The 25,400-nt window shown below is 36.4% G+C and overlaps 1 long non-coding RNA gene across 1 annotated transcript; it reads left to right on the forward strand.

Moving 5' to 3' along the window:
* Positions 1-8,730: 8,730 nt before the first annotated feature.
* Positions 8,731-24,240, forward strand: LOC113061603 (uncharacterized). The gene is made up of 3 exons (XR_003278387.1): positions 8,731-10,024; positions 23,744-23,811; positions 23,886-24,240. It is a non-coding gene; the product is annotated as an uncharacterized LOC113061603 (long non-coding RNA).
* Positions 24,241-25,400: the final 1,160 nt, after the last annotated feature.

The following is a 25,400-nucleotide window of genomic DNA, read 5'->3' on the forward strand; positions in this document are numbered from 1 at the left end:
GATCTAAAAAATACTTGCTTTGCAAAAATTTGTCTGGCTAGTTAAACAAAAAAGTTAAACAGCCTCACTGCAGTCAAAATGTCATCAAGCCACGCTGTTTAGTGGACTGTGAAGAAAAGATCGTCTCCGTGCTCATCTCATTCTGGTCTTATCTTTCACTCACCACTCGCTCTGGAAACACTGAGTCTGCTGCCCGGCACAAACTGAGCGTTGTGTGTCCTTTTATCCCTGGGAATACGCACAACCCTCACACTCTATTGGGTATTGCAGTGTTGTGCAAAACATTGTAATGTTTCAGCACAATAACATATTGCAAGCTGCTATTGTCCATGCAATCTGCGAGATCTGCTGGCCCGCATTGTGCTTATTACTCGCATCCTGAGGTACGAACTTGGCATGACTTACAACGTTATTTGCAGTCTACGCCGTACCATGCACATCTCCTCACTCCCCATTGCCCTGGTTCCCCTGACAGAGTCAATAGGGGGCATCCCTCATCTATCCAAAAGACAAACAGTAGAATACTAATTAGATCTATATTTGTCACCACTGCTAGATCTTGCCCACACACTCACAGTGCCTGCTTTGTCCTCTGAGGTTGTAACTAGCTATGGTCTGGTCTGCTCAACCAAACAGCAAACCCCCTTGAAGACCAAACGTCCTTTAAGTCGACTGGATCTCACTACTTGTGTGTGTGTGTGTGTGTGTGTGTGTACATTCTCCATGAGCTCCAGAGAGAAGGAGCAGGCCCTCTGCTGATTGCCTAACCCAGAGGGGAGGCAGCGGCGCTTGCTGAGTGCAGCTCTGCACAATCTGGGGGCCAGATGGCTGCAGGCTTTGGGCAGGTAGTGGATGCAGTGAGTCTGTGAGTCGAGTAGTCAGACAGAGCAGATTCCCCCGGCTCATCTTAATACATTCTTGTGCGACAGCCACAGGCCACAGGACACAAGACCACAGACAGGCCAGCAGTCCCCTAACTGAGTCTTAACTCACTGTGTTTGTCTATCAGTGTAAGTGAGGTAAAACTCACTAACACACATTCTTGTATATTCAGTCACATAACTCATGCATGTTTACAATAAAAGCTACTTTAAAAATGGGTTTGAAGTGGTAAATACAACAAATGGTTACTGGGAATACTAATAATAGTATTTCTGCTGATAAAAATGTAATGTTTAATTCAGTGTTTTGGGTTAATTTGTAGTTAACTGTGAAAGTTACTGGCAATTTCTGAGTGAATATAGTTCATGCACCACTTTTCTTTACCGTATGACCAAATTAGTAACAAACAAACAAGCAATAAATACATTTTTAAATTCTGGAAAACAGTTGGTATTCATCCCAGGGCAACGTGATTACTTTTATTAATTACATTACTACAATCATTATAACACTTTATAGTTATTCATTAGTAAACATGCATTCACGCAGTCAGAAATGTTATTAAATATGTATATAGGAAAAACATGTGAACATATTTACTCATAAAAAAATAATTAAAAATGTAATTAATTTGAAAAGTCCAATATAATTTATTGTTAATAAATTAACATTAATGTTAATGGTTCTAAAAAGTTGAAAAGTTATTTTAAAGTTTTACCAAATGCATGTATTATATTATATTATATTATTATATTATATTATATTATATTATATTATATTATATTATATTATATTATATTATATTATTATAAATAAATGCAATACTATATCAAATCAGAATTCTTATATATCATGTTTTACTTACTCTTTAATTGAATAAAACACATTTTAGCAACAGTTTTAAACATAAATTAAAAGCAAATTAAATAAAGGAAAACCTAATTTTTCCTCTTCTATTCAAAAGTAATTGAAAATTACAAAACTAAAATCAAAAAAATGTTAGACTATAAGCAAAACAACTGAAAGCTAAGCTTAGTTGAATGTGGTAAAAGCAAATTTCATACAAGCATTAGTCCTCCCAAAGGCACAATTTACATAAAAACAAATGGATGCGTCATGGGTCCTGATAGAATATTTTGGCTGGGCTTGTGTATCCATGTGCATGTGTATGTTTATATATGAGGGTGCTTCCCTGTCCCACCTGGGCTTTGATCGGTATCAAGACTCCGGCAGGATGTGCTCAGCGAGGTGTGACTGGCGCCACCTTTCCGCACACTCCACGCTCTCTTGCGTCCTTCTCCCTGCTCTCCCTCTTCGTATTATATAAAGAGTGGCAGCAGGCAGAGTGACAGACTGCCCCCAGAGATGACACCTGTCACAGAAGGGAGCGCTGCTAATCTACAAGCCTCATTTTGTTTGAACTCTCTGTCACCTCACTGTCAAATCCTCTTCTTCTCAGTCACTGCCAGCGTCCCTCCCCTCGGCCTCTCTCTATTGCTCCGGCAACCATCCCTCCCCCACAGACAACACCCCCAAGCTTCGTCGTTCACACTACCGGCACTCTTACCAACATTGCCCTATGTAGACACAGTCACCTGCCTGCCCATCCGTCCACCACACACACAGACACACACACACAGCAATAAATCCTCCCTGAATCATATATGTACACACTTTTGTATTACATGCATCAGGATGGATTTCTATTTTAGTTGACGTTTTTCTGCACGTCTGGTTTGGTGCTGATGGGGTCATGATCGTCTTGTCATTCACAATAAGCAAGCATCAATGCACAGAATACTAATTTACCAGCGATATTAATGCAACATACACACACATTTACTATTAGTACTTTTCTGTTCCAGTCTATAGAACTGATCATTTTCAGCTTGATCTAAAAATATTAATGTCTAAATAACAGAACTAGTAATTTGTATAGCGATCATCCCAATGCACTCGCATTAAAAAGACTGAATTGCTGTGCATACTGCGAGATAAAGCCCATTCATGTCGGCAAAAGCTAGTGTGCAATCGCGTTAAAGAGGATGAATGACCGGCCGCGCTCTGAGGCCAAAGTCTCAGTGGAACAACCCTCTCCACCCCCTGCTCAAATATCTGTTTTGTCCCTTTTGCGTCCAGCTTGTATTATAATTATAATGTAATTCATTATGTCTCTGCAGCACATGGCACAAAGGGTGGAGTGCTCCCCCGAAGTCCCTCCTTGCTGTTCAGGCTGACCCAACACGTCCTACCTCACCAGAAATCCAGCCTGCATACCCCCATCTGAATCATGTGTCCCTCCTTGTGTTGATTAAGATATCAACACCCTGGGTGACAGCTGTGTGCAATCCCATCACATAAGACGCACTTTGTTTGAGGTCCAGACCAAAGGTAGGTGCACCGTGGATGTTCTCAGAAAGAAATATCAGAATCAAACCAGCTGTAAACCCAACGCTATCTCACGACCAATTCATACGTATTTTACGAGGTGGCTTATTCGTACGAATTTGTACAACCTCACTCGTACGATTTTATACGATTTGTCTAAACCTCAGTGACGGTTAGGTTTAGGGGCAGAGTTAGGTGTAGGTCATTCGTACAAATTAATCAAATTGTGCAAGTGGTAAAATACGTACGATTTGGCAAAAATCGTATGAATTTGTTCAAGTGTGGTCGTACGAATTCGTACGAATAAGCCACGTTGTAAAATATGTACGAATTGCCATGAGATTGGGTTGAACCACTGGAGAACAAATAAGTAACAACAAAAATACTTTAAATTAACGCAACAGTGTTTGGAAAGGTGCTATTTTTGGAATTAGTCTAAAGTCAAATTATAAAATCTGAATGGATTCTGTATTGGCAGGATTAAATCACCGTGAACGTTGTCTGTTGCAAAAAAAAAAATATATTAAAAAACAGATCATACTAAGGTCCAGCTTGGGCTCCAGTAAACGTATTCTAAAACTCTCCATTAAGAGGAATTATCTTTTCGAGACATGATTGTGTCCCAAAATTACTTTCTTTAGGAATGTGCTGGGCTTAATTAAATCCTTTCGCTGAACAGGATGCTGAATTTTTGACAATGATGAGGCCATTCCCCATTGAACATAATGGTTCTGAGGTTAAATTGAAGGTTGTGTGAATTCTGAAGAGAGCGGCTTTTGCTGTACCCGGGAGGGTGCATTCATATTCAAATGGTTGAAGATGGACATGTACTAGGACTAAAATACATGTATGTTGTGACATTACAAATATTTATAATGAAACAAATTAAATTAAATCAAGAATAAATAACCGCAGTGTAGTCACTTGAAGGTACTGAAAACACCGCAATGAATGTGTAATTTATTTACTTACAAACATAGGATATTCACAATAATCCGCAATAAGAAAAGTGTAGTGTATATATTATTCATGATAAAATTAGATGAGCAACATACCTAAAGCCACACACAAATCTTTTCAAAACATAATCAGACTTGAGCATCAAATTGAAATAACCCATTATATAGGATCACAACCTGCTATTGTACTATTAAAGCTGAACTCAGTATGGGGCATATAACACGTAACAACATGCCTTAGCAGCATAATAAGTCTTTTTGAGATGGGAGTAATGGCTTATGGGAGAGTCAGAGACCATGCACACTCTCTCCTGCAATTAGACGCCCAACATCAGTCCACCATTGCACCTTCCCAATTAACACCTCGCTTGGCAATCGTTTTTAGGGCATGAGGCTGACTCCCCTGGCACCCACTACCTGTCTCGGCTCCTCTCAACACGTGCCCACCTTCAATATGGAATTAACAGTGCAACTCACCCCTCTCGGACCCAGCATGCCTTAGATTAAGCCTGTGCAGGTCTGAGATATGCCAGGCTGCCAGCCCTTCTGAATGAAGGTTCCAGGGTGTTAAGATTCCGAGTGCAACGGGGGCCAGTGCCAGCTATTGTGCCGCCATTATTTTAATAATAATTAAACTCCTGTATTAATAAGTTCTTAACTAGACCCCCCCACCCCAATTCTAATTCCACTTCCAATAAACACCTGATAAGAGAATCATTTTTATGGCCACCTGGGTACTCGAGCATATCACACTTGATAAGACCTTAATGGATCAAATAAGTTGCTGGGGCTTAGCAAGGGGCTTTTGTGTGACAGAGAAAGTGCTTTTCCCTCTTGCTTCAATTGAAAATGGTGCATTTCCATAAACACAAAGATGGGGCATTTTATCAACAAGGATTCCAGCAGAAATCTTATAATGGCATCCATATTTGTATTAACTAACACGAAAAGTTGTATAAGATTATAAATTATTTTACACACAGGGCGTTGTGTTAATAACAGTGACAGAAAGGTTTACCTTATTTTTTTTTTAGACATATTCCCTTCCACCTTATAGAATATATTTATAAATTGTAATTATTAATTATTTCAATGAAGTTTACAAAAATACATTATTTTACATATTTTATACCTGTTGTGAATATTGTGGCATTTGCTTAGAGTTACCACATTTTACCTCAATAAAATGTGTCTGTTCATCAAATCGTCAAAACATTGGATATGCCAAGTGTTTAAAGAGATCCTCTCGTATATATATATATATATATATATATATATATATATATATATATATATATATATATATATATATATATATATATATTGTATATATATAATGAATAAAATAAAAGTAAGAATATTTAGTTAAATTTAAAAGATCATATGATGAGTGCATTCAGGTCATTTTTAATGAAGTAATTTTAATGTAAATTTAAACAATTGCAAAGATCTAGACAAATAATAATAATAATTAGAATGGCATCACACAACCCAAATATCAGTAGCTTTTTTATATCACTATAATTCTTATAAACCAATGAAAGGTTGAAAGATACTTACTGCACCATTGCTCCCTGTAACCTTTATAAATGCACTGAATAAAACCTATTAAGCATCTCAGTGATCAACACCACAAATCCTCAAGTATTTAATACATCACAATTTTAAAAGAATTAGTGACTTAATGCCTAAAAGAATCACTTGTACCTGCAAGAAATTGATTCACTTACTTGTATTATATGTATTAAACATGTAATTATTTTTTCCTACTTTCCTCGTGTTCATAAAATAGTAAATGAGAATCTTTACTGATACTGTGTTTAATAAAAGCACACTTATTAACTAAACCAGCACATATCGTGGGCGGTATTATGATTGTATTATCTTTTAACTTTGGGTTTGACATCATTAATCCATCTACTCTTCAGAGACAGTATGAAGTGTGAATCTGACACACGTGGCTCCCACACTAAATAGTCAGGTGAACAGTGGTCAACTACAATCTGTGATCATCTACATTCATAATTCATTTCAGCCACATTATAGCAGTTTTTCAATTAAGTGCTTTCATGAGTTGCAGCAGCAATTAGACAAAGCAACTGATATAAACTCAATCACAGCAGCCTGATGACTGACGACTTTAACTAGATTAATATCTCTTCCTCATTCATAAAAGTTGCATTGGCTTACTATTTGTAAACTTCAATAATCTGATTAGCTAGTATCAATTAAAAGAATCAAAATATATTATATTAAATTCATATTGCTTTATTGGCATGACATACTTAGGTACATATTGCCAAAGCATTGCACATAGCATGTAGTATATGTTAAGAGAGATATAGTAAACAGTAGTTTACAGTTCCATGAACTAAAGAGTCATGTAGGAAAATAAATAAAGAGAAACTGAAACGGCTTTCTAGCAAAGCTGGCAATAAACTCAAGACTATATTGCAAATAAAATTATATCAATGTATTAATTATACAGTCATATATATCAAGAAGAAAATATATATAAACATTTCTTTAGCAAACTTGGAAATAAACTGCAAACAAAATAAGAGAACATTAGAAAACTGGAACATATGGATTAAAAAATAATAATAATAATAATAAAACTAAATAAATCCAAAGAGAACTGCATGAAACATCTTTGACATACTTCACAAGGCTCCTGAAGCACAGGTCATATAGCATGAGAACTAAGTGTCCCTTTACCCTTGTGGAATAACAATAAAGCATACAGTAGCCATGTTTCTGCTGGTTAAATCTGCTGCACCCACACTGTGCACTGTTCAGGCTTGATTGACAGGATCACATAGGGAGCTATTAGCTGATTATAAGTACAGGCTAATCCCACATTTGTCAGTTTCCAGCTGATGTCTGTTCATGCCACAGTGAGGCCCAACTCTCCCCTACTTTTCTAAAAACAAGTGCAATCTCACACACCTGTAACACAAGCGAACACAAGCCACACGCTGGCATATGCTCTCACACGGCGCACGACACACATATCGAATAAAGCCATCATGTTCTTATTAGAGGATGGGTTTGGCACAGCGTGACAGCTTTTATACATGACTGTCTATTAAATGCTCCCACAAATGGTACTTGCGAACTTGGAGGGCTACACTAAAGACCTCTCATGCACCTCTGCTTAAGATATGTTTTCTGTTGTTCTGTTCATATAGCACATTAATATATATATATACATATATATATATATATATATATATATATATATATATATATATATATATATACATATACAGGAAGAAAAATTAGGTAAAATGCCCTTGACATAACATTTGTGGGTTATGAGGAAATTTGTTTGGATATGTGTTTAGGTTTCACTAAGTCACTTCTTATTTATGAATATGACAAACATGATCGATGACCCTGTCATCTATTTTGACACTTTGTTTATTCTTGTACATGCTCATTCTTATATACTGAGACGAGCACTGGCCTTGGATGCTTCACCTCTGTATATTCTTTTTGAAGACGAATTGCAAGGAAGGAAATTATGGTGTTGCTTTTCTTTGTGAGGAGATGCTTTCTGTGTGAATCCACAAAGTGTTCTGATTGAATCTTGCTTCAATTCTGAATTCGGATTCTGGACCTCCAAGTTATAAATAATGCATTAAATTAAGTTACAATGTGTGTTATGAGGCCCATGAATGAACTGCCAGGAACTGGCAGAAAAAAATCTGATTTACATTCTGGTTAAAGTTCAAATTTATTCCAATATATAATAAGGTTTAAGTTTAGTTCAGATTATTTGCTGTCATCTTTTTCCTTTCTTTCTTTTTCAGTTTACGATGGCTTATTATTTTTGCAGAGAGGTGTTTCAGGCCTACTGGGACCACTTAAAAGTTTATGCAGAGCACCGGCCAAGTAACACAGAAAAAGCATTGAAGTATACACACATAGCGCCTTTTCTCTGAGCCTCTCAGGCCTGGCCAGGGGGAGTGTTGTTGGTTTATGAGAGGGAAAATAGTCCAAGCTTCTGCAAAAGAGAAACAGGATTAAGGCCTTTGTGACACACACAATGGTTAGGGGAATTAGCAATAGTTGTAGGCACTTAGAGGGGCTCTCACAACTGAAGCTTATCCCAGATTTTGCACGATAATCATTTGAATATCAACAGTGTTTTGCAACTACAGCGCTAATGTATAAACTTCTCTCTTTTGGGTTAGTCCAAATCCCCCAGCGGATGAAGCCGTAGCAAACGGAAATATCTGAAAAAAAAAAAAAAAAAAAAAAATCGATGGTTTTGTAACCTCATGCACATTTTAAAGTAAAAAAGGAGCTGTTGCATGCATGTTTATTTTATTATACAGCTCATAATTTATATCTTTCTACTCTTCGTGTTCCTTTCTTTTTAAACATATACATTTAAAACTAATTATAAACTTGCAGGTTGTCATTACTCTTCCAAGTACTTTTTTTTTCTTGTTTGGCTTATAGATAATAAATCATTAGGTTGGTGTGTGGAAAGTAGCAGTGGGACATAGTGTGGAGTCTGTTGGCATCTGCTTATCTGCCTCATTAGACTGTCTTTTACGGGGACTGGGAGGGAGGCACACACTACTGTTAGCAGGGAGCTCACAGAGGGGAGTACACTACAAACACACTGCCATGCCTGGAGGAGTGTGATGGCTTCAGATTTTCTGAGAAAGAGAGAGAGAAGTTGGAGAGAGGGATAGAGAGTGAGAAAGAGAGAGAGAGAGGGAGAAAAAAAAGGTATTGTCTATATCACAAAACATTGAGTGAGATCAGCGGACTTGTCAAGAGGCCTTGGCTTGAATATGAATGATGAGAGAAGAGCAGGGTGGTCTGGGTGGCTTGGGTGGAGGCGGGCGAGAGAATAAGCCCAACTGTCCCTGCCAGCCTCACAGCAGGCAAATCAAACACAGTTGAGACAACTCCGCTCGAGCTCTCTGATGACAAAATGAGAGAGGAATGCAGCCGAATTTCACACAGGCGGAGGGAATGCTGGCGTACACAGCTATCCGTATCATCCTCTGTGGTGATAATGGCAAGTGAGCGTTCGATATTTTAGAAAAAGAAAAAGTTTACAACATGGCTGCTGTCAGAAACAGTCAAGTGTTACTCCATAGCGACAAGTAGCCAGCAAAATGTTGTTGTTGTTTTTTTCTCTGTCAAGCAAAACAGTTGGGTCAGCTACAAGTGAGCCGTGACATTTTTCGGCTAACTCTAAATGAAGACGTTAAGACATAAAATACCCACACCCCCCACTCGCACAAACCCCCCTGCCTTCCCCAATCCCCACAGACTTGTTCAATTCACTAGAGTGTCTGCACTGTTCCCTCATTCAACTGGATACAATGATCCGCGAGATGAATAAAGTTATCTCTGGGCTGAATGGGATGTTGCTGAAGGGAGGAGACAGGGAGGACCCAGCGGGGGCCTCAAAGAAGCCCCCGTTAGAGGGGGAGATCTGAGGGGTCGGGACCCAGCTGCCTGGCCGGGTGAGAGGGATACCAGCAGGCTGGACAGGCCGAAGGAAACAACAAAACAAATACCCTTCCAATAAAGACATCCCATTCCAAACTTAGCACGGTCCCACTGCAAAAGTTGCTGATCACTCACTTTTCACACACTGAAACGTTGCTCTTTAGGCAGAGTGCTTTACATTTTAGTCGCAGTTAGCGAAAAAAAATAAAAATAAATCACAGTCAGCTACTTTGTCCCTCCACTTTTTGAAAAGGGGATGTACTGAAGCCAGACTAGTCCTAGTTAATTTTTATGAAAACAACAGTGCTACAAAGGTAGGAGCTGTTTTGAATACTCCATTTAATTTATTTATTTTTGTCGTTTGGATAACTTTGGCTGACTATCAGTTCTTATCTCCGTTCTGGCAATGTTTAAAGGCTTTTGTACTCCGCTTAATGTTTTTTTGGGCGACACCGAACTACTAAGTTGTCTTGTAGATTTTTGTAGATTTTTTTCTGTAGGTGGAAAAAAATAAATCCAAAAGGTTATTGAAATTAAAAAAAAAAAAAAAAAAGATGATGTTGTGATGGAAAATGCATTCTCAGTAAACATCCTTTGCGATCCGCACTAGCTTTAATGCCAACAGTTATGGTAAAGTTGTTTGTTTGTGTGCAAAGAATTCATAGACCTTCACTATATGTCTCCTATTGGCTAAAAAGCGCATCAATTGAAGGGGTCACGTCTTTTCTGGGGTTACACTGTTTCCTTGATGGCACCGAATTGCTCAAAGTTGGAATTTGCAGGGGGTAAGTAGGATGATAATCAGGCCATATTATAAGGAATTGATGGTTCATTTTCCCTGTCAGCAGTAGCACTACCTCGCCCAAAGATGTGCCGACCTGTGCAGATGGGGTTCAAAGCCAATTTCCATGTTAAAAACTCCACACGTTCCAAAAATCCCCTCTGAGTGAGGGCTTGCTGATAGGAGCATGTGACCACGCTATCTGTTCTAGCATGCATCTGTGTCAGCCACTAGTCAGAAACCCGCCACCCCGAAGTCTGTGAGTTTGCATGATAACAAGTGGTAATAGTACAGAAATTGTGTGTATATATATATATATATATATATATATATATATATATATATATATATATATATATATATATATATATTTTTTTTTTTTTTTTTTTTTTTGCATCCGCATTGGACTGTCAGATCACAAAGACTGGCTTTGTGTGCGTCGTTTGAGTAAAACACCAGGGCTGTCTCAGCTATTGCTTCAAGATTTTTTTCTCATTACATCCCATTTATTTATTATTTTCTGTTCTTACTGCCCACATCAAATATGTACCAGGAGTCCTTTTGCAGTGATCCGGCTGCCAGAAAATCAGCATCTTCTCATTCATCATCTCCAACATTAAAACCCAGTTGCCCGCAGGCTGCTGTATGTCTGTATCTGTGCAGTTTAGATGCAGAATAAAACCAGAGGAAGAAGAATAAAGGCTACATGTAGACAGCACAAACCGTTTGATGAGTTATGAGATGAACTCATATGAAATGCAGAAAGAAATGATAATGCCAAGTAGCATTGTCTGTATCCCGAGGACAGGACAATCTTGCTTTTTATCCTCATGTCTGCCAGATCATTTGTTTTCATGTGATTGATGGAGAGTATATGAAAGCTAAGCTCTGTATGTAATTATCCGAAACCCAGATTCCACTAATTTCCACATTGTGTTAGGACTCCTATCTTAATTGCAATCACACATTCCTGTAGAAAAAAAAGGGGGGCTATACATTTTTTTTTTTTTTTTACAGACTTTGTCAAGATTATTAATATCAGAGAGAATGGCATAATTGTGTCATTGCAAAGTAAAAGTGGGGCTCCTGTCTAGCTGCTCAAGCTTTACAAGAGATATTCGGTGAAGATAACATTATCCCCAAAACAGACAAAGTTTGTCAATGTACATTGCAATGCTTCGCCATTCTCACCAGACAGACTGCAGGTAATGAGATAGCGGTGTGATGAGTAATTAAATAGAGCAACCCTTCTGCTTGTTTTTTTTTTTATTATTATCTTTTCACTCATTTGTTTGTCCTCTTCTCATCATCAACCCTTGCAGCCAATGAGACTGGTGACAAAGCACCACCCCCCCCCCCCCCCCCCCATGCAATTCTCTTTCCAAGCTGGCTTTCATCCAGCGATTTGGTGGCGAAATATGAAGCCGATTTTATCTCGCTTTATAAATTCACAAAAGGCCCCTAGCATGCCCCTGTGGAAGACATACCCCATCCCAACCGTGTGCCATTACTATCGCTGATCCCATGCAATTGATAACACCACCACGCTGGTTTTTCTTTTAATATACTTTTCTTCATGTCATTGCCTGTTTACACAGAGTGGGTCAGAAGAAAGAAGGTATCTGCTCTATCGCCCCCTCTGAATGTGAGATTTATATTAAATCTGGGTTTCCGTGCACCCATTCTGATGCCAATGTGATGCTATTCTTAGTTCTAAGGAAAGTTCTAGGAAAAGACCATGTTCAGCTCTGCTAAACAGCTCTACAAATTATTAAATATTAAAAACATGTATTCCCTGCAAAACCATGAATATAAAAATCTAATGAAAATGATAATAATAAGCCTAATAAAATAAATGTTTGGATAAAAGAAAATCACAGTCATATAAAATGCATTTCAAATTTCGATTAAATAATAAAGCATAGAAAAATGTTACAGTTAGCATGTTTAACATGTGTGCTTATTGGAACAATTATAATATGATATTGATAATATGAAAATAATATGATTATTTTAAGTTCTAGTTCAAACAGAAAGATCGTTACTTTTTCTGTATAACACTGCACCATATCTACTTCCATTTATGTGTAAATAAAATCTACATGTTAAAAGATGATAATGTGAAGACTATTAGTGAGGGTAACCTGGAAAATAATGAAGTGGAAAATGTTTATAATAATAATAATACATATAATAATGCAGAAGGTATTTAAAAAAAAAATGTTTTTATACATTTAATTTAAGGTTGAAATCTCACAGAGTTTAACACTCTGACTTTTCACTTGAATTATTCAATATTCCTGTCCAAGATAAATCAATCCAAATATCAATAATCTGTACAATAATGTTGTAATATCACACATATTTGCAAAAATGTACATGTGGGTGGAGTCATTTCTTTTCATTAAAATGACATATCATGTGGATGGGTATTTCCAGTCTTACATTTATTTTTGATCTACTTTTCCCCTTTAAACTTCCTCCTTTGAATTTACTTTTGATGTCAAAATCTCAGAATTTGTAAAGCTGTCATGAAGACTAAGCAGCTGGCACAATAGTCTAAAATAAACCATAACAACCTGTTATTATAGTAAGAGTTGGCACTGACAACAATCACCCTTTTTATCAATAATTTAAAGGCTTACTAAATTGATATGCAGCAACAATTTAAACTTTTGGGCACTTGGTAATGAGATTTTTTTTTACACCAGAACAACAAAGTCTCCAGGAGACTAATAAATCATTCATCACTTAATCAATGATGTGTTATTTATCGGTATTTAATTTTTCATGTTTTTGACTCATTGATCCTGGAGAGGTAAAACTAAAGAAAGAAAAAGTATGAACTGTGCTCAACTTTATTTTAGGTAATTCAGGAGAGACAGAAATTATTTATTTTTGAGTCTTTGAAATGTAATGATTTCCTTTTTTGAACAGGATTGTTATTATTGTTATTATATATGAAAAAAAAAAAAAAAACAAGGGTTCAGGAGGAGATGGATTATTGAGTTGCAGCACTGAACACATGGCTGTGTAAATTAACTCCCCCCCCCCCCCCCCCTGTGCTTTCTAGTAAAAGCCAGGCAGCCTCCCCCCGGGGATGGAAGTCAGCAAGCTCCTTTGCAACACACTCTCTGGTTTACAGGGTTCCAGTTTGATCAGCCTTCCATGTAAGCACACTACTCTTGATACTCATTAATTATCCTTCATTAAAAAGTTTGATGTTTTTCAAAATTCCATGTCTTTTATCAAAACATTACTTTTGGAAACCGTTAACTCTTTCACTGCTCAGAAAAGCCCTTTAGTCTATATATCTAACATCAGCAAAAAATAAAGAATGCAACAATCACTGTCATCATCACAAATCTGCTCTTGGTTTGTTGCTCCTAAATAACTAATCTAGCTGCAAAACAGCGTCATCTATTTTGCCTATTCATTATTCTTTCCTATCGAATATCTAAATACAGATCTTCATTTTATAACTGACAGCTTATTACTTCTGAACACATGCTAATCAATTTAATTCCAATGAGTTAGCTTCAATTTTCCTATCCTATTACCACCTAATATTGCACCATGAGGGAGAACACTGAGCTGATGCAAAATCTCTGGAAGAAAAAGGCAACAAGGATAGAAAAATAGCAACATGTTTTGATGTCTATTATTAAATTGTTCTTTCATTTGACAATCAAATTCTTATTCTTATTCTTCTTATTAAATCATAATAGTTCTTTATTATTTTATACAACTGAGTAGTCAAAATGTTTTTTCCATTTATTTTAATTTTTAATGTGTAGTCTGATGTTCAATAAGCATTTTATGTCCATTATTGTAGTTGAATCTCTCTTTCATAGGCAGTGCAAAGATAGTATTGCTGACTTAGAATAAGAAATTAGTATAACTAATATATATATATATATCCAACTGAATATTATGTTTGATTTATATTTATAATACTAATGATTTAAGAACCTGTCCAGCTTTATTATTTCACACACAAGCAGCATCCTCTGGTGACACTTTGCTGTAGAAATGCCCTCATGAGGAGCCACCCTCTCTGCTTTGTGACAAAGGACACAAGAGGCATTCTTCAAAGAAGCAAAAATGCAACTGAAATGCATGCCATCAGAAGAAAAAATATTATTGTGCTTACTGTTTTAAACATAATGACACACAATGCACTGCAAAACTAAGCCTCCTTCAGCACATACCCCCTTAGAGCCCTGTTGGGTCTCTTATTTGTCAAAAATGTATAAAGGAGCTGCATACTCTTCTTCATTTTTTTTTTTTTTTTTTTTTTTTTTTTTTTTGCTTTGATGTTGCCCTGAATAGCACTCAATTAACAATGTAGCTAATGAGCCCATTAAGGATGAAAGACTTCTCAACAGGTATGAGAGGAGGATGCTGTTCTTGGAGTCTCAGGGCTCAGTGCACACAGCTCCTTTACAGAGGCTCCAGAAGCAAAGCTCTTGTGCTAATATCAAACAGAGAGAGGAATTACAGGCGTATTTTTTCAACACACTTCGTCGGCTCTGTAAAATAATCTTATATCTCTAGGCAAATATATGCGGGATTTATTCATTTATTTTTGCGCGCGCCATAATATGCTTTAAATAATAATAATAATTATTATTATTATTATTTGTAAGAAACAACAACAACAAAATAATAATAATAAAAAAAAAAAAAACATCTGTGGTCAGTTTAACCCGATAAAAGACCGAGTCAGAAAATAATGATTTTCGCAGTTTATATGCAAATAAAGTTCAGTGATACAATTTGTGTAGCCTATCAAAACAGTGGAAACATTTTAACCATTGAGCTAAAATTGTCTTTTGTGTGAAAATACACTTTATTTGATCCGTGCGGAGTACGTTTGTTTTCTTGCTGTGATAATATCATGCTCATTTTATTTTCTCTAAATAAATAAAGCATTGCCTATATTATTACGGCCTCTAAATTTGCAAGACTGTTTCAGTGTGTGAACGTAACCTATTTATTCAGCCCACGTGAACGTAAAGACATAAATAGCCAACGGATGTTAGCTATCTCTTGTGCACAGATAAATATATCTTTAAATAGAGGCACTTCTGACTGCTTGAATTTTAAAAAAAAAAAACTCAATAAATTAAAAAGAGGTTTCATGGCATGTACGGAATAAATATATGATCGTTGTGACTCCCTTCTGCTGGATTTTGGTATAACCTGATGTGTGATGGTGTGGATGTTTGCTGTTGTGTGTAATGACGTTTGACATTACAAGTTTTTTTCTTTCTTTTTTATTATTATTATTATTATTATTATTATTATTATTATTATTATTATTATTTATTTATTTATTTGTACTAATCAAGGGTTAAATAAAAAGAGCGATGTGATGGTAATGACAGCAGTATTGCGGGCAACGATGCTTTAATAATATTATTATATATTATATTATTAATATTATTAATATAATAATATTATTAATATAATTAATATAATAATATTATTAATATAATTATTATATTATTAATATAATTATTAGTAGTAGTAGTAGTAGTAGTAGTAGTAGTAGTAGTAATACACATAAATAACAGCAACATATAAAATCTCATCAAAGCATAATTTCCCTGGTTTAAATACATATTATACATTTATTATAGAGGGGGGAGGCAAAACATATGAAATTCTATAGGCAATAGTTAATTATAAATAACAACAATTAGATAGCCAATAAAAATATAATTTAAAACTACAATAACCTATAATATATAAGTAGTTAAAAAGTCATCTTAGAGCAGGAATGTTCTCATTATTAAAGAATCAGGTTTAAAATTATGACTAAACTAACACTGTTCTTTTGATGCCGGTATTAATTTGTACATCACATAAAACATTTCGGTATGATGTTAAAGTTTCGTCAAAAATGACACTTTAACCAACAACTGCGTCAGAGCTCCAAAAAATGTTTTGGGGAGAAATAAATAAATAGCAATCAAACGCGCGTTTAGTCATTTAATTGCATGCCACTTCAATCATTTACTTTCCAGAGTCTGCGTTGTAACCACATGCTGAACATAATTTCAAATAATTAGCTGCGTTTTAAAGTTTCAATTCTTAAAGGCGAGAATGTAAAAACACATTTGAGATCGGAGATAAACTGGTGTTTCTCTAAGAGTTGCTTCTCTTGCGTTGCTTACCGCCACTGTCCATGTTACTGCATCTGAAGAAGATTTTTCAGATTCGAAGAGATGGTACTCTCCTCTCCATCCATCAATGATGTTATTACCTAAATATTTAGATTAAAAATGGTAACAATGATATAGCGTGCAATCAAATCAAATTATAAACATATTAGCAGACTAATTGTGTTTTTATTAGCTTCTGAATAAGATGGTGCTGTGCCAAATATTTTGTGGTGACAAATGGACTGATGCAAAGGATGGGGCCAGTGTCTGACCGAATGGGGGGCCCAGTAAACTGATTATGAAAATGTGCAGGGCAGCACTCTGTTTTAAACTCCCAACCTCAGCACTTCAGCTTGAACACATCTCTCTCTGAATGACTTTCCTTCATGGTGCATCTGCAGGCATCCTCTTGGATGTTTTCCAGCTTTTGTTGCGCTGATGTGCTCTATTTCTCTATTATCAACTGCACTTATTGTGCTTCACTAAACGTTTTCAGTTCTTGAATAAGTATTCAGAATAGTCTGGGGGATTTTGAATTGTTGCTTTTTCTGTATTCAGTAGGTGTTGTGTTTATCAAATCATGGCACAGTTTACATTTCATGGGTTGTTTACAAATTGATTGTTTAAACTTGTGGGTGTACTAATTTACTGCCATATTTTGTATTGTTCTGATTAGCCCATGTACTAGATTTTTTGTTAATTAAGACATACTTTGTAATACAGAGTTTACTATATTAAGCCTGCATGCTTGGAATGCAATGCTGTGCATTACACAGACATCCACCAGCATGCAATTTTCCATTTCAGCCCGCCACTTATTGTACATTATCATGTTTACTTTCTGAATAGACTGAATGGAAAAGTAAAGAGAGAGAACACCAACCACACCATTTTGCATTTCAAAATAAATACACCCATCTGGAGGAGCAACAACACACATTATATGGAATTCACTGACATTGAGAAGCAAATAAATAATAAACTTCTCCGAAGTGGAACAAAGTTATTGAGATGTTAAACTGGCATGTCTGAGGAAGTTTCTGAATGTTATCTGTAGCTTCAGCTCGAGGATGGCTCGAGGTGCCTGGAGTGTGAATCTGCCTAAAGCCGCCAATGCAGACATTACACTGCATATGCTAAGTACAGATAAGAGTGTTATTTAATAGATCTGGAGAAAAGACCCGTCCACATAGCTCAATGAATGTGCTTTGAATGTGTTTGATAAGTTGGCTTAAGCTGAATGAAGTATCCAGTGCAACACTGAGTTGCTGTTTGAGCTTGTGACAAACTTGCTGTTTAGTTAAGCCTGCATCCAGGGCAGGGATTAGAGAAAAAGCCGTCAGGATCAGCCTCTGTCTCAAAAAAAATTAAGAATAAAATAAAAATAATCTACTTAAAGGACAGAAATAATAACAAACGCCTTTTTTCTCGGGTCAGCAGAACTATAGTTGAATCTTTATAAAATCGCATGAGTGTGAGTGAAATAGATTTACTTCCATTATGGGTTTCTGCCTTTGCATTTCAATTGCATATTCATATTAACCGTACCACAACCTATAAATGATCCTCTCTCTTCATGAAACATGCAATAGGCTGAATGTCACATTAATTTGACTGTTTTCTCTCTCTCTCTCTCTCTCTCCCTCTCTCTCTTTCAAATTTGCTTACTGACATTCTCTTTAACGATTGAGTTCACTAGTAATTTCTGAAACATAATTCAATTTCAAATGTGAATGATGAAGTGTTTGGGGCATATGAAACATATACAAGAGTGTTTTCTCTTTGAGGTTTTTAACAGCTATGGAGTACAGAGGTTATGAGAAGAGCAGCTAAGCCTCTTTTAAGCTTCTCAGACCTCTTAGAGGTCTGAAGCTTCTGAGGCATGTGCAGCTATAACAGTAAAGACTAAGCAAGTCCTTCAATCACATGAACTGGCAGCTTGTTTAATTATTTAATTTCATTCATTTATACTTTTTTTTAAATTCCTTTTGAAACAACTGATGACCCAGCAATGGTCAAGCAATGACAAATTATATTTAAATGCATATATATGTGTGTGTGTATGTGTGTGTCTGTGTGTGCATGGTACTTCATGCCTCTCAGGGATTTTAGAAATGTTTTTGTCTTCCACAGCTAACTTTCCATTAATCAGGCCAAATTGGCTTTAAGGTATACACATATTTTGGGGTGTAAAGAGCCATATCTCTGAAGCAATGCTGCACATTTCTGCAGAGTTTCTGGCATATGAGCTGTCTTGTCAAATCAGCCTGTCTCAGCTTTGCTTCTTTAAAGTCACGCTATTTCAAAGAAGCCATAAAAAAAAAAAAGCCTGATATGCAGGAATCCTCAGGCGATGGTTTTGAGGAGAGCATGATAAGCAGCGGGTGGGCGCACATACTGATCAGTTTCTGCGGTTCTTGTAGAGCTGTTATTTCAGGTGTTTTTTTTTTTTTTTTTGCACTGGCACCCTGTTCTTTTTTAAGTCACTGTCACTCAAGGGAAGGCAGTGAAGGTGATGCACTAGGGCAGCATGGCCTCTTGAATAATTCTTCTTAGTTTTTTATTTTACCAGAGGGGCTTTGCAGCCTGACTTGAGCATATGTCACAATGGAAAGCAGCAACATCTGACAACAGACAATGAGATATCAGAGGTTGAATCTGATTAAAATCTTCAGATATATTTGCCGTCCAGCCTTTTAGTTCCAGCAGCTATATGATATATTTCCCTCATGCAGTCTTTCTCTATTTACCCGTATTCACGCTAATGACTTTACTCAGAGAGACTTTTTTACATAATAAAACTTTACGACAAGAAAAAAACTTAAAGAATAGTGTAAAAAATATTCCACAGCAATTAAATCTAAGGAATCTAAGGAAGGTAATGTTATATATGTACATACTAAAGTGTAAATTTAATATCATATTTATAAATATATTCTACTGTCAATCACTAAAATCTTGGTAGCACTTTATTTTACAGTCCTGCTCCCCATGTAGATACTGTGTACTTATTATAGAAATTACGATAACTATGTAATAACTAGGTACTAACCCTGAACCTACCCCTAAACCTAACCCTACCCCATGCAGTTACCTTGTATTACCAGAACTTTCTTAGATAAATACACTGTAAGTACACTATAAGTACATGTAAGTATACGCACTGTAAAAAAAGTGCAACCAAAATCTCTGTTTACATTTAATAAAAAAATACATGTAAAAAAATTTGAATCATTTAATGATCTCCTCATCCCACATGCATGAAGCCTGTTAAAAACAGACTGTTAAAGGTATTCAGCTCACCACTTCTGTTTGCATTAAAAGCCAATAGTAACTTGCAATGATATTCGAAAAACCAAAACAAGCTAAACTGAAAAGAATTCCTTAACATGGGAAGCTGATTATACTCCTTTTTACTTTTCTTTTATAACACAAGATATTCTAACCAAGTGGCTGCAGCTCATGATGCAGGTTGATTACAGTCTTTTGCTGTTGTAAATTCAACTACTTTTTTCACTTTATAGTATGTTTCAAGGTTTTTATACATAGAACTTAGAGGAACCTTCCCATCCTTTCCTTCACTAAAATTCTGAAATTATTTTGCCGTTGTTACTGAGGTAATGGTTGTTTAAATGGGCCGATTATTGACTCCTGATTAAAGCCCCAGATATTAAAAGGCAGTGTAGTACAATCCTGACTTAAAGTAATTTATTCAGTAATATGAAGATATGTGCAGTGCTTGGGAAATAAGTCAAAGGGGCATTTCTTTCACACCCCCACCTTCTAATAAGGCATTTCGGCTTGCCTCAACTGTAATATATTTTACCAATAAAACAGCAGCAAAGCCCGGTGGCCTTTTGACCAGGACTGAGTACTCGGAAAGCAGCAGGCAGTCACTGCTAACCAGGCCATCTCCTCTCTCTAATATTAGCTACCTGTTCCTGTGGCTCCGCTCGACACGGAGAAGAACTCATCGCTTGATATTTTCATTTGGTCTCTGCCAAGATGCAACACCCCTGCTTTAATCTTCTGTTTGACGTTAAGCTCTGTGTCACTGAAAAAAACCTGACTGAACTTCAACCTTAGGGTGGTGCTGTCATACAAAGATGATGTGGCTGGGGATTGGCAGCGCCTGGTCCGTCCTTGACCCCAACTATTGGCCAGTCGAAGCCTTTCCCCTGCTCTTTTCTAACCAGGCCGGAGCACTGACATGTGAAAATTTTGCACTGTGGGCTCAGTGCCTGTTTCCGGCATAGTGCTACAGACAAAGAGTCATTGCGATATTCACTTGAATAGAAGAGGACAAATCCCCCCAAAAATGACCAGACTTTGACAGCCATTGACCTTTGACCATTGTCACGGACTTGTCATCCACAGGATTATGCACAGTGATGTCTCTATTTCGATTCAAATGTGCAAGTTCGAATAAGATGTCACAATTTGCATGATCCAGAGGCCTTTGTTATAGCAGAAGGTCACATATAAGAACATTGGCGGAACAGAGACAATGATAGCGAGAAAAAAGGCTTCATTGTGGTACAGATGTCTCTATTTGACAAGCGGCTGAGAATGTCTATTAAAACATGGAGAGGATAATTGTTTTAAATGAACAAAATTAATATCAGCACTTTCATTGCACATAATGGCACTGTTAAGAGAGGTACAGTGGCTTAATGATATATACATCTTCACAAACAGTTAAAGCACTCAAAAAAAAAAAAGTTGCATGCACCCAAATACACACAAAAAGTGATACTATTATAACATTACATAAGCAGAGACAGTCAAAGACTGGCACATAGTCAGATCTCTCTGAGCGAGACAGGATTTCCTGCTCAATGATCCCTCTGACAGTCTTTCTCTCACACACATGCACACACACACACTTTGCCTCTTCTCCCTCATCATATAGTCGTCAGCCCACCTGACTGATGCCGGAAAACCAATTGCTTGCCATAGCATCAATGTCAGTCTATTATTCCATTCGCATGTAATGACAGCCTGTCCCTTTGGCACAGATTATAGTGCTCTGTCTCAAAGCAGCAAAGTGTGGAGTTTCTCTGACCTGCACGGGGATGAGTGTAAACACCCTCATTTAGCCACCAAAACAGAATACATTTCACTGATTAGGGAGTCATTTTCTGTCAAACTAATCACAGAGCGCTTGGTACCAACATCAGAAAAAGAGTGCATTATTGATCTACTCAGCTGAAGCACATTGTTACAGGATGTGTGTGTGGGGCTCTTTATCTAAGGCAGGAGATGAGTTGATGTGCGCAAGCAAACATCACAACAAAAGCGGCTTATATAAAGTCTATTTACCACGCCAGATGTAAATATGCATTTTTTTCCCCCAGGCCCCAGCACACTTAAAAGATAAAGAGGGAGGGGAAAAATGGTTTCGCTGTGCGAAGGAGACATAATGCATCATTATAAAGCATACGAGCGCAGGCAGTGAGCGGCATTCGGGAGTCATTACTGAGCCATTTGCCGTGCTGCATATGTGATGCCTTTGTGAAGGTACTACATAAAAGTAATCTACTATTTCAGGCATGACTTCCACTGCACCGAAGACAAACCAGTGGGCTTTTCCATCATTATCAGGGTGGCAGGTCCACCTGAAAGAAAGCTTTTTCCTCTCTTTCATTTGCGCCATATAGATATTGATTGTAATGGGAGCAAATTTCTCCCCGTCATTATCATGCTGACACAATATCAAAAGACTAAAATGGCGCATTTAAGAGTCTTCTGCATAGCAACCGCAGATAAAGCATATTGTACTGACCTTCATTATATGCAGCCAAATGGCAAACTGCAAGCGTCTTTGATCAGCCATTTGAGCCTGACTGAAAACTGCATGTTCACGGCCACAAAGTATCTCTCTGAACTGACTAATTGAATAGAGTTGGCCGATTCTATTATGGCATGATTAAGCAGACAGCATATTTCCACAGGTTGACCCTAATCATTGGAATGCACAGTGGATTTAATTACCTCCACTGAAGTAACCAAAAATATGGCCGAGATCAAGTGAATCATGCCCCCTTTCTGATATTATTCTTTATACTTAGTGCTTATATAAGAAGGTGACATTAGACTTCAGTCAAAACAAAAGCTAGAAGCTACTAATGAGACTTGTTAGTGATGCTAATTTATGTAAATGTTATTAATTACAGACACCTATCTTTCATCTGTGCCATTTGGCAGAAAAGTAATTAAAAACAACAATGAGAACCCCAGCAGTGGAAAAGCAAACATGATCAAAGGAATGCACAGGGAGAAAGACTCTTTTCCTGAACTACTCATTGCCATGGGCAACTAAGGCTTCATTAGAGTCTGAGACATTTGGTTGATCACCAGTTAACCTGATTTTTTATTTTTTTCCCTTTAATTTTCAGAAAGGCTTTGCACCTCATTGCCATCTCCTCTCCGTCTGATTAGCAGGGCTTGCTGGCAATCTGCGTCTCTGTTTCGCCACAAGGTTACAAAGGCCTCCATATGATCAGTTACAGTATTATGTCACCAAACAACTTCAAAATCGCCCCATGTTGGGCGGAAAGCCACTGCTGTCTTTGTAGCCCTGCAGAAGGGTCCTTTGATAGGAACTAGGGCAGGAATTGTGGCATGTATCATGTGAGCACGGGAAACAGATATGGAGAGATCAATAGTCCTCTCTGCTGTGCCAGCCCTCAGGATATTGACCCAGTCTCAATGGAGGACCTTCCAATTTAAAGTGTTCAGTGAAGATAAGAGCTACTAAGAGGAGGTGCCCTTTAGTACTTTTGCTAGCTTGCCTATGACCATGATTTCCTAAAGACCTCCAAGGTACTATTGGCACCAACAGCTTATAAAAAGAAGAACAGATCCATAGGACAGATCACATGGATTACAATGTCTTAATATCTTACTCAAATAGGAAAAACATCCAGTTAATTGATTTCCCTAAAACGGGCCATTGGTTTCAAATTGATATTGATAAAACACTTTCTATTTATGAAGACTAATTTATTTATCTATTTGAGACTCTATGAGTTGGGTAAAACTTTAGCAAAAATTTGACATTTATTTTTCCTTTTTGACAGTTCCAGTTTGGAAGCATCTTGCTGTTGATTGGAAGCCATGTTTCGCACTTGTTTTGTACTTCTGCAAAGTGAGTCTTTTTTTTTCTTCTTCACATAATTATACTGTAAATTGCTGTTAATCACTGTTCTACTTCAATAATAGCAGAAGAGCAGGAGCAAGATAGTGAGGAGAGACTTTGGAGTACAATACCGAAAATGAAACATGAAATGAATGGGATCCACCTTCCTGGCCCTTTCTCTCACTCTGTAATTTGTGGCATTTAATGGAGGAAATCATTGTCATTTTGTACAATCATATAAAATGGAAAGTGGAAAAAAAATATAACCAGGATCTGTTTTTAATCATGAAATAAAATGAAAAATATTCAAATAATTACACCATATTGTCTTTTCTTTTATTCCCTTACAACTTTCTTGTTAATCCACAGAAATGGAAACCTAAACTGTACAGTGATTTATATCTTAAATATATCAATAAAATGCATTTTATTGCAGAAAGTGAATTAAAAAAAGAAAGTTTGATGGTGTCTTCCTTACATACCTTTTACACAATACAGCTTATTCACAACTATTATTTATGATGATAATGAAAACAATTCACCAGAAGGGTCAATGGTGATAATTATTCTAATAGTGTTCCTATTTTCAGGCAGCACTGACATTCAGATTTGTTTAAAAAATGTAATAAAATTAAATAAACCTACCAACCAAACCAAACAGAATCATTAATGTGAAGAGAGATAATTTGATATGATTTTCCATTCCTAAAGCCTTTGTTCCTCGGAATGCAATTCAAAATATATCAATTAAAATACAGAAATTTGTTATAATTTAATGTGTTCTGCTGATAACTGATAATTCTGAACACAAAAGACCTGACACATGAAAGGCTCTTAATTCAATTCAGCCCATTTCAGCCTAATTCAAATTGAATTTCCCTACATTAATGCAAGTTGTTACTTTGACCTTCAATATGTATATATTTATATAATATATATGTTATATATATATATATATATATATATATATATATATATATATATATATATATATATATATATATATATATTTATCTATCTTACTTAAATGTATATCTCACAAGATTTCCCAAATAGGATATGCATCATTATGCATTCCTTAAAAAAAAAAAAAAAAAAAAAAAAAAAAAATGGTCATTTGTAGCATGCACACACTATGTGAAATGTAATTAGAAATAGGAGTAATTGTAACAAATATAGTAGAGCCAGTCTAGTGAGAATTTGAGGGGTGAAGGTTGTGTTTAAGCTACTCATCATAATATTATTCTGAACCTCACTAAAATCACTCAGGATTGACACAGCCTTGATGCACCATGCTGCACTGTTGGGTATAAGTGTTTTATTTGTGGACTGATTTATTCCTAAAAATAGAAAAATGAAAGAAAAAATATAAATTGTGGCAAATCAATTTTCTGCAATTTCCACAATAATAATAACAATAAAAAAATCTGTATGAGCCCACATCCTTTTCACTTTTTCCTCTGTTGTATTTATTTATTTTTTTATTTTTTCAGCTGAGTGACCGTCCACTGACCAGCAACAACCTTCAGATCACTGGAAATATCAGGAGGGTGGAACTATTTAGATAATATTAAAAATGCTTTTTAGGGAAATTAATG

The sequence above is a fragment of the Carassius auratus genome, chromosome 43, assembly GCF_003368295.1.
Source record: "Carassius auratus strain Wakin chromosome 43, ASM336829v1, whole genome shotgun sequence".
In the NCBI taxonomy this organism is placed as follows: domain Eukaryota; kingdom Metazoa; phylum Chordata; class Actinopteri; order Cypriniformes; family Cyprinidae; genus Carassius; species Carassius auratus.